The sequence below is a fragment of the Chiloscyllium plagiosum genome, unplaced genomic scaffold, assembly GCF_037043375.1.
Source record: "Chiloscyllium plagiosum isolate Xiang-an unplaced genomic scaffold, Cpla_swu_hap1 HiC_scaffold_27, whole genome shotgun sequence".
Lineage (NCBI taxonomy): Eukaryota > Metazoa > Chordata > Chondrichthyes > Orectolobiformes > Hemiscylliidae > Chiloscyllium > Chiloscyllium plagiosum.
Window position 1 is genome coordinate 88,276,719 of NW_028270165.1, and position 10,822 is coordinate 88,287,540.

At 43.8% G+C, this 10,822-nt stretch overlaps 1 protein-coding gene across 1 annotated transcript in view; it reads left to right on the forward strand.

Annotated features, from left to right (window-relative positions):
• The window catches only part of LOC148144900 (uncharacterized), a 492,750-nt gene that overhangs the window by 336,831 nt on the left and 145,097 nt on the right, over positions 1–10,822 (forward strand). The window lies entirely within an intron of this gene.

Here is a 10,822-nt window from a genome sequence, read left to right on the forward strand (position 1 = left end):
TTCCTCCATACACACTTAAGGCTATCTGGCTACATGAGGGATATCAGGTTTCTGTGTGCTGAGTAACATGTGATCAGCAGGCATCTGGCAATCTACAGGAATGGCCACCTTTGTTATGTTCATTTAGCTGTACTGACAGTGATCACTTATTTTGTGTTTTTTTTTGCAGGAAGAAGTGCAGAAAGAAATCTGAAAGCAAATGATGCATCAACTTCTGACAGAGCCACTTGATTCATTGGGGCTTGAATATCAGCAGCCATTCCAATCAAGAAGGCATGTTTCCCTTTGTTTGTTTGAGAGATTTTGGACACTGGTGCGGCAGGAATAATACTGAGACACCGAGTGAGGGAGATTCAGTGCGCTGACTGTGAAAAGTGTTTCAAACCAGTTACTCAGCTTGGGGGAATCAAAGTCTCATCCTCACGGTGGGAAAGATTATGTCCCCGTTCTGATTGTAATTTCAAACCCAGAGCAACCAAGGTAAAGCTCCCCCAATGGGGAAACCGTGGAAATGTGGGGTCTGAGGGAAAGGATTCCCTTCCCCATCCCTGCTGGAAACCCACAGACGCATTCACACCGGGAGAGGCCATTCTCCAGCTCAGTGTGTAGGAAGGGGTTCAGTCGGATCTGCCATCTGCAGACGCACGAGTGGGTCCACAAGTAAGAGAAGCCATTCACGTGCCCCATGTGCGGGCGGGGTTTCACTCAGTCAGCTGCACTGCTGACCCACCAGCGGCTCCACCCTGGAGAGAGGCCGTTCACCTGCTGTAAGTGCCGGAAGGGATTCACCTGCTCCTCCCACCTGCGGAGGCACCAGCGAGTTCACGCGCCATCACAGGGGGATTGAAGGAGCGATGGCCGAGTGCCAAGTGCTTATGCACGAAACGGCGATTCTCCTGCCCCTTGGATGCTGCCTGACCTGCTGTGCTTTTCCAGCACCACACTCAACTGTGATTTCCATAACCTGCAGTTCTCACTTTCTCCTCGAGGGCAAGGTGGGACTTGTCTTTTATTCACTCATTCACTCCTTACAGCCTGTCTTTTGTTGTGCAAATACATCAATGCAAGTTTCAGAAAGATTTCTGCAGCTTTTTAAAAATAAATTAACATTCTTCCACACTTTAACGAAGCTTCTGAATATATGATTTGAGTTATTCTCAATTTTAAAAATCAGCTACTTCCCACATTCCCTGTTTCCCAGGTAGAGTCATCATCAACCATTTTCTCTCTCTCTCCTTAGAAGGGCTTCATACAGCGATCAAAGAGGGCTGAGGCAGGAGAAAGGATGGGGGGCGGTCGCTGGTGGTGGTGGAGAAGGGAGAGAAATGGACAGGGGTCAGACTGGGGTTCAGAGGGTTGGGGGATAGAATAGGGGGTGCAGTGTGAGGAGAGAGAATGGGCAGGGGGCAGTGGGTGGGGAGAAAATGGACAGGGGGGCAGAATGTGAAGAGAGAGACAGCGCTGACAGGGTGTCAGTGTCCCACGAACTGGAACGCACTCCTCCCACAGCAGACTTGGGGCAATCATTTCTCAATATACGCGTGGCTTAGGTAGCGCAACTATATCATCCCACATTCACACCGACCTTCCCAACAGCATCCCACTTCGACTCACTCGATTACGCTACAGCCCTGCAGTTCCCCATGGCTATTTCCTGATGAAAGGTTTTGCCCGAAACGTCGAGTCTCCTGCTCCTCGGATGCTGCCTGACCTGTTGTGCTTTTCCAGCTCCACACTCTCGACCCTAATCTCCAGCATCTGCAGTCCTCACTTTCGCCCAGTAAGGGGTGAATGTTCTAGTCCGAGTCTTTTAGATCTTTTAAAATCTTTCCCCCACACCCTAAACCTTTACCCTCTAGTTTTGGAATACCTCTATCCTGGGGAAAAGACTGAAACGTTGAGCAGCCAGTCAAAATGCAAAAGAAATAAAATGTCGAGGCACAGGGAAAAAAAATTTCGGCAAAAAAAATTGGCTTCGGCATTTTTCTCTCGTATTCGCATTTGGACACTTGAACCTTGGAGGACCGGAAGGAATCTGGTCCTCCTGCCAATCAGAGCCGGCCATTGTCGAAATGCGGAGGTTGGACATTGAGCTCTGAACATGCTGCTGCTCTTTTCTCTCTGCATAAGGTTAAACTTCACCCCAGACTGTAGCTTCCTTCCTCTGTCTAACATTTGTGAGTACAACAGTGTTTTCCTCACCACTTTTTCATTCTGGGGTTAATTGTTGACTTGCAGCAACTGAAAGAGTGAATCAAGGGAGGGGCCAGACTCTGGAAAAGTTGATCCAGGTCTGTGTCTCAGTTTGCAAACACATGGCAAATGCAGTATCACAATGTGAAGTTCTAGTCTTTGCAGTGAAAAAAAAACGCAGAAAGGAGGTGCATTGTTTATGTAGTGATATGTTGAGATGTGGCGAAAGTGAGATGCTGGAGATCAGAGTTGAAAAGTGTGGCGCTGGAAAAGCACAGCAGGTAAGGCAGCAACTGAGGAGGAGGAGGAGGAGGAGGAGAGTCGACATTTCGGGCATAAGCCTACATCAGGAATGATGTGTGGATGGACAATGGGGCCTCAGTACCCTTCGAAACCAGTCAGTGCCAGTTGTCAGACAGGTGCAGCCAGCAATGAGCAAAGCAAGTGGTATATCAGCAGGAGGAATTGAATTCAGAAGTGGGGATGTCTTCCTGCAGTTAGGTCGGTCATGGAGTGTATTCCAGGCTGAGTTCATTTGACTTTGAAGAACAAAGGAGTTATGGGGAAAGACAAGAAAATGGTTTCAAGATCAGTACAGAACAGTTACAGAGTCATACAGCACAGAAACAGACCACTCAGTCGAACTAGTCCATGCTGACTGTGTTCTGAAACTAAACTGGTCCCACCTGCCAATGATTGGCCTATATCCCTCTGAACCTTTCCTATTCATGTAATTATCCAAATGTCTTTTAAACATTGTAACTGTACCTGCATCCAGCAACTCCTCTGGACATTGATTCCTCACACGAACTACTCTTTGTCTTAAAAAAAAAAGGTGCCCCTCATGTCTTTATAAAATATTTATTTTCTCATTTTCAAAATTTGCTCCCTAATCTTGAAACCCCACACTAGGGAAAGAATACCTGCCGTTCACCTCATCTATACCCCTCATGATTTTATAATCCTCTCTAAGGTCACCTCTCAACCTCCAATGCTCCAGTGAAAAAAGTCCCAGCCTATCCACCTAGATGCAGGTATATTAATATCCAGTTATGAATATACTGTTCAATGCTGGTGCTAGCTGGAAAGACCAAATGACCTATTCCTGCTCCCAATTCTCTCACTCTGTGTCCAGGATAGCAAGAGACCAAATGACACAGGAGCAGAAATTAGGCCATTCAGCTGATCAGATCTGCTCCACCATTCAACCATGGATGATACATTTTGAAATTTGGATTTTGGAAAGGCAGATCAGGGCAGGATCTACACATTTAATGGGGAATGTTGTTGAATAAAGATACCTTGGAGTGTTGGTTCATAGTTTCTTGAAAGTGGAGTCGCAGGTAGACAGGTTTAGTATACTTGCTTTTATAGGTCAGTGCATTTCAGTACAGACGTTGGGAGGTCATGTTGCGGCTGTACCGGACATTGATTAGGCCTCTTTTGGAATACTGCATTCAGTCTGGTTTCCCTGCTACAGGAAAAGTGTTGCGAACCTTTGCAAGGATTTTGAAAAGATATACAAGAATATTGCCAGAGTTGGAGGGTTTGATCTATATGGGGAGGCTGAATAGGCTGGGGGTGTTTTCTCTGGATCATTGGGGCTAAGGGGTGACTTTATAGAAGTTCATAAGGAGCATGGATAGGGTGAATAACCAAAATCTTTTCCCCAGAGTAGGGGAGTCCAAAACTAGAGGTCATAGGTCTGAGGTGAGAGGGGAAATATTTAGAAGGAACTTTGCAGGCACCGTTCTCACGCAGAGGATGTTGTGTGTATGGAATGAGCTACCAGAGGAAGTGGTGGAGGCTGGTATAATTACAGCATTTTAAAAGGCATCTGGTAATAGGGAGAATTGAAAGGGATATGGGCAAATTGCTGGCAAATGGGACTATGTTAATTTGGGATATCTGGTCAGCATGGACAATTTGGACTGAGGGAAAACAGAAGTGTTAACATTGTATTTCCAATGCTGTCCATCAGTGGGAGCGGTGAATCAGTAACTGGTATCGTTAGAAACCTTATGATTTTCAGTACTGCAGATATTGCATTGTCTCATCAGCTTGTAAAGGTTACTGGCAGCAGCGAGAGGCGTGGGCTGTATTCATTAGAAATCACTAAGCAGTTAGATAACACACATACAAGAGAACAGGGCAGGACTTGTCTTTCGATTTGCAAAAGGTGGGAGGTTCTGGGTGCTGTGGTCTGGGGCAAGCACAACTGTGGTAAATCTTGGAATCCCTATAGCGTGGAAGCAGACCATTCATCCCATCAAGTCCACACTGACCTATCCAAACAGCAAGCCACCCAGATCCACTCTATCTAGTCGTTTCTGCTGGTGGGTGAGACTGGGTAACAAGATAAAGGGTACGTTTAAGATAGAGGAGGAGGAACTCGAGAGTGGTGAATCTATGGAATTCTTTGCCCAAGGAAGCAATAGAAGCAGGCATATTCAAGACACAGTTCGATGGGATTTTGTATGGTAGGTGAATTTAGGGTAGTCAGGATAATGCAGGTAAAGAGGAGCTGAGATGATGGATAGATCAGAGATGATCTTAAAGAATGGCAGAGTAGGCTCGATGGGCCAAGTGGCTTACTCCTTCTTCTATTGCTGTGAATGTATAAACCTGCATTTCTCATGGGCAATCCGAATCAAGGCAGGTGAGCAATGTAGTGATGTGCAAAATGAACATCAGAGAATGATAGAAAGGGACACGGAGAGTAAATGTCCCAGCAATCAAAACTGGATTCTACAAATCACAAAAATTGAACCTGAAGACTGTATGGCTGAATGTGTGCTGCATTGTAACAAAAGTGAATGAATTGACTGCACACGTTGAAGAGAATATGATCTGAGACTCCTTCCAGAGACATGGCTTCAGGAATGACAAGGATTGGATTCTGAATATCGAGGGGGTACATGACATTCAAGTCAAATGGGAAGCTAGGTAAATGTAGAGGGTGGCCACTGCTAATCAAAGCTCTGATAACATGGTAGTCTGGTGTCAGCTCGGATTTCAGGTCCTGATTTCTCTGTTCTCCGGTTGGTCTCCCTGTTCCCACAGAGTAAGGTGTCATCTGTCCTCAGCTCAGCTGGCTTTCTGCTGAAATTTTGAGCCCCTTTTACACCTTCCAGAACAATAAAAGTCGATCAAGGCCCAATCTCCCAGCCTGTCAACCATCCAGACCGCGAGAGTCATCATAGTGAGAACGTCTATAGTCTGAAAACTTGTCTTTAAACATTAGACTAAATGTAATGCTGAATTATAGAACACATTTACTGCACTAGAAAATAGACAGGCAGCAAGGCTCAGAAAAGGGGGGCATCTTAAAGAATGAAAAAGATAGGGACACCTGGGCTTACCAAGTGATAACAGGATGCTGTAAGACAATTAAGAACGTTTGCCTCAGCATCGGTGAATCTGTATGAACAGGACACCAAGTGATAACATTCACAGCCATTCCCTTGTGAAATTAATGACAGTGTTTGATTCTGACCCTGAAACGAAACTTGGTACTATCAAAAACTTTGTAATTAACGGTCAGTTGCTGTCAATTATAATGGATTCTTATACCCCTTGCAAGCAGGGCAGTCACAGAGAAAATAAATCTTTGCTGTTACAAAACCCTGACTTGAGAGTTCAAAAGGACACTAGAGAGAATCACTATTTTAGTGCTGAGACTGTTGAATCCAGTAGAAAATTAATTCTTAGTGCTTAGCTGCTATGGATTGAATTTAATTGCATTTTGAGACTTTTTGATGATTTTGAGTAGCCAATTCTGGTTATGAAATGCAAACTCTGTAAAAAGAAATATTGATAAAGCTTTAACTTACTTGCTGTTTTTACAGACCTTACAGACTGCCCCACTGTCAATTCTAACATTCAGATCTGATGTCTTATTTGAATCACAAACTTGAAAAGAAGGCATGTTTAATTCAAGACTAATCATTTTAAATACAACCTTGCAGTAACATTTCAGCCTCAGGTACAGAACAATTTTGTGCTTAAGATAAAAAGCAGGAATCTGCTCCCAGCTTAAAATTATTCTAAACCTAACATTGAAGAGATTCTGACACAATCTGTCAGGAAGCCATTTTATGGTCAAAAGTTTGCCCTCCTTGCTAAAAAGCCATTTTGTAAAACAATTGTATCAGACATGCGAGATGTGCAAGGTTACCTTATGACATCTCCCACTTAATTTAGACTGGTACTTCTTTATAGGAACTTATCTCGTCACCAGACGCCTAACTCGGTTGGATTTGTTTTTCCCACCTGATGGATAGCTCAAGGCCTTTAGGAGTGACCAGTCAAGCACACACAGATCTGTCAATTAACTTATCTTCATTGCAAATTATTGTCTTTCACTGTTATCTGTCTAATTAAGAACATGCAATGTTTTTTGTAAACTTTTGTCTAAAGGAAGCCACTTTGTATCAGTACATTGGAGTAGCCTGCTGGGGCACTTGAAGAGCTGGTACCCTACTCTCCTAGGAGGAGAAAGTAAGGTCTGCAGATGCTGGAGATCAGAGCTGAAAATGTGTTGCTGGAAAAGCGCAGCAGGTCAGGCAGCATCCAGGGAACAGGAGAATCGACGTTTCGGGCATTCCTGAAGAAGGGCTTATGCCCGAAACGTCGATTCTCCTGTTCCCTGGATGCTGCCTGACCTGCTGCGCTTTTCCAGCAACACATTTTCAACCCTACTCTCCTAGGTTATTAGAACCTAGTTAGTTTAGCATATAGGTGTCAGTGTTACGTTGTAACAGTGATGCTACTAGTGAATAAAGGGGATGACTAAAATTAAACTAAACTGTCTGTAAGAGGTTTTTATTCCAAACTTCCAAAGAGTACGATCTTTCAGACGAACCAAGAAAGACAGGCTTACGGGTCTGAGTCCATAAGGGCTTCCCTAGGCCATGTCAAATCTGTACTTTAAAAATAGCAGGGAATAAATCAAGAAAAATGAAACAAAATTAAACATAAATGCACATTTGGTGCTCGTGCTTAAAGGTTGTTCATTAGATAGTAAACCAGAATTGGGGTCTCCCAGGCGTCTTATCATGCCCTACTTGTGGAATTCCCACTCCCTTACATCTAAGTATTAGTACCCAGCTATGATTTATAACAATATTTTCAACGACAGAAATAAAACATCTGTTATAAAATAGACATAGAAATATACAACACGGAAATAGACTTTTTGATCCAACACATCCATGCTATCCTATATAAATCTGGTGACCCATTTGCCAGCATTTGGCACATATCCCTCCAAACCCTTCCTATTCACACACCCATCCAGATGCCTTTTAAATGTTGTAATTGTACCAGCCTCCACCACCACTCTGGCCTATTTACTCTATCCACCCTTCAGGATTGTATGAACCTCTATCCGGTCACCCTCAGCCTCCGACACTCCAGGGGCAACAGCCCCATCCTATTCAGCCTCTCTTTATACCACAAATCCACCAACACTGGCAACATCCTTATCAATCTGTCCTGCATCCTTTCAAGTTTTACAATATCCTTCCTATCCTATAGCAGGGAAACCAGAATCGAATGCAATATTTCAAAAGTGGCCTAACCAGTGTCCTACACAGCTGCAGCGTGACCTCCCAACTCCTACACCCAATGCATTCAATGGGCCAAATGGCCTTTTTCTGCACTGCAGGGATTTTATGATTGCTTCATATGGTGTATATCTGATATTCACTGTTATACAAGCTGCATGGCTATGATTTTTCACCTTCTAATATAATAATGGAATTACATCCTGTATTTCTTGTAATCATTTTTATTTAATAGGTCAGCAGGAAGTCATTCAGCAACTTTTCTGGCTTCCTTTTCTGAAGCAGCCTTGACATTTCATTTTCAAAACCTTGACTCAGCTCCATTTCCAGCACCTTTATAGGAAGGTTGTTCCAGGTCATTGTCACCTTAATGAAGTTTTCCTCTTAATGTATACTTCACGCTACCTGGCTGCGTGAGGGTTTTTGGGTTTTTGTGTCATGGATAATATATGATGAGCAGGCATCTGGCAATCTACAGAAATTGACACCGATGTTATGTTCATTTGACTGTAGTGACCGTGATCACTTATTTTGTGATTTTATTTGCAGGAAGACATGGGGAAAGAAATCTGAAACCAAAAGATACATCAACTTCTGACAGAGCCACTTGATTCACTGGGACTTTAATATCAGCAGCCATTCACATCGAGAAGAAATGTATCCTTTTGTGTGCTTGAGAGATTTTGGACACTGGTGCGGCAGGAAGAATACTGAGACACCTGAGTGAGGGAAATCCAGTGCGCTGACTGTGGAAATTGCTTCATACCATTTACTCAGCTTTGAGGATCAAAATCTTACCACTCACGGTGGGGAGAGACTGTGTACCCTTTCGGTTTGTAATTTGAAACACAGAGTGACACAAGGAAAGTTTCCCCCCCATGTGGAAATGTTGGTACTGTGGGAGAAGATTCCCTTTCCTATCGATGCTGGAAACCTACAGACGCGTTCACATGGAGGAAAGGGGAGAGGCTGTTCACCCTGCGGACAGGGATTTAGTGAGATGGGCCATCTGCAGAAGCACCAGCGTGTTCATGTGGAAGAGAAGCCATTCAAGTGCTCCATGTGTGGGAGGGAGTTCACTCGGTCATCTACACTGCTGGCCCACCAGCAGGTTCAAACCGGAGAGAGGCCATTCACTTGCTCTCTGTGCGGGAAGGGTTTCACCCGCTCCTCCCACCTGCAGAGACATCAGTGAGTTCACATCCCATCGCAGGGGGATTGAAGGAGCTTCAGCCGTGTGCCATTATCGACTGAATTAATAACCCAGTTCTGGGGACTCCCGGGTTTGAATAGCAGATGGTGGAATTGGAATTCAGTCAAAAATCTGGAGTTCAGAACCTCATGATGAGAAAAACATCCCTATCTGATTCACTCATGTTTTAGGGAAGGAAACTGCTGTTGTTGGAAAGGATTCACTCAGTCGTCCCAGCTGCATCCTTTACCTGGTCTGGTCTACACGTGACTCCAGATCCACAGCAGTGTGGTTGATGCTTGAAAGCCCCTCGGCAAATGAGCAGGGAGAATCTTACTTGGATACAGGGTATGGGTTGCAATTGCTGAGTGAAGCAATACTACCTCCAGGTTAAGGCTGTTCCAAGGATCCAATTACAAAGGGACAACTCAGTTGATCAACAGTGAAGAACGTGGGGTGCAGGGGAGTGTGTACGCTTTGACCTTGAGCTGTTAAAAATACAAATAAGCTACTCTTTCTATGCCTTTTTGCTGGGGAGATCTGAAGCTGTGACTAAGTGGGTCACAATAAAAGTTAGGCAGCATCTGAGGAGCAGGAAAATCGACGTTCCAGGCAAAAGCCATTCATCAGGAATCTGATTCCTGATGAAGGGCTTTTGCCCGAAATGTCGATTTTCATGCTCCTTAGATGCTGCCTGACTTGCTGTGCTTTTCTAGCACCACTCTAATCCAAACTCTGATCTCTAGCATCTGCAATCCTCACTTTTGCCACAATAAAGGTTACCTGAACTTACCGAAGGACTCAGACATGGAAGGCTATGAGATCCAACAGGTTTTTTTTTAAAGCTGTTCGTTTCTTTCAATCTCCAGTGCGAGGTTTCTAATGCCATATATTAGAAGGAGCAGTCAATGTGTAGCTCGTATTATTCGAAATTGTTCATTTTTCAGGACTGCAGGTTCATCATTTCCTCAGCATTGTAAAGTTTACTGGCACCAGTGGGAGTTGTGGGCTGTTTTCATTAGAAACAAAGTTAAAAATCACACAATACCAAGTTATAGTCCAACAGGTTTATTTGGAAGTACTAGCTTTTGGAGCGCTGCTCCTTCATTGGGTAGCTGTGGAGCAGGATCATAAGACACTGTATTTGTAGCAAAATTACATTGAATGATATATTGAACGAACCTAGATTGTTTTGAAGTGTTTCATGTTTAGAATGGGTTTCAGATTTCAGTTCATTAATATATAAATTCCAGAACTTCTTTTAAGTCACAGTCTCGAGATAACTGAAGGTTTTATAAAAAGAGGTGACATCTCAGCTCAGTCAATGCATGAAAGGTGTGAGGTTTGAGCCTATCTTGAGCCAGACTGGTTCTATTTCCAAAGTAGGAATTTATAAAATATTACATGGAGTGATTGCCTGCAGATTGTGCACTTTTTGAGCAAAATAGAATGTATCTACAAATATATTTCTGCAAATGCAAATTCACCCCATAGTCTTATGTCTTTCTTTCCTGCACAGGAACTCCAACCAACACTATACACCAGATATATTGATGATCTTTCTTCCTCTGGACCCATGGCGAGGAGTCACTGAACTAATGACACTAATATTAACAAGTTTCATCCCACCATCACACTCACTACTCTTTAGTATCTGTCTCATTTTTGGACACATGCGTCTCGATAGAAATAGAATCAGTCTGATTAGATTAGATTAGATTACTTACAGTGTGGAAACAGGCCCTTCGGCCCAACAAGTCCACACCGACCCGCCAAAGCGTAACCCACCCATACCCCTACATTTACCCCTTACCTAACACTAAGGACAATTTAGTATGGCCAATTCACCTGACCTGCACATCTTTGGACT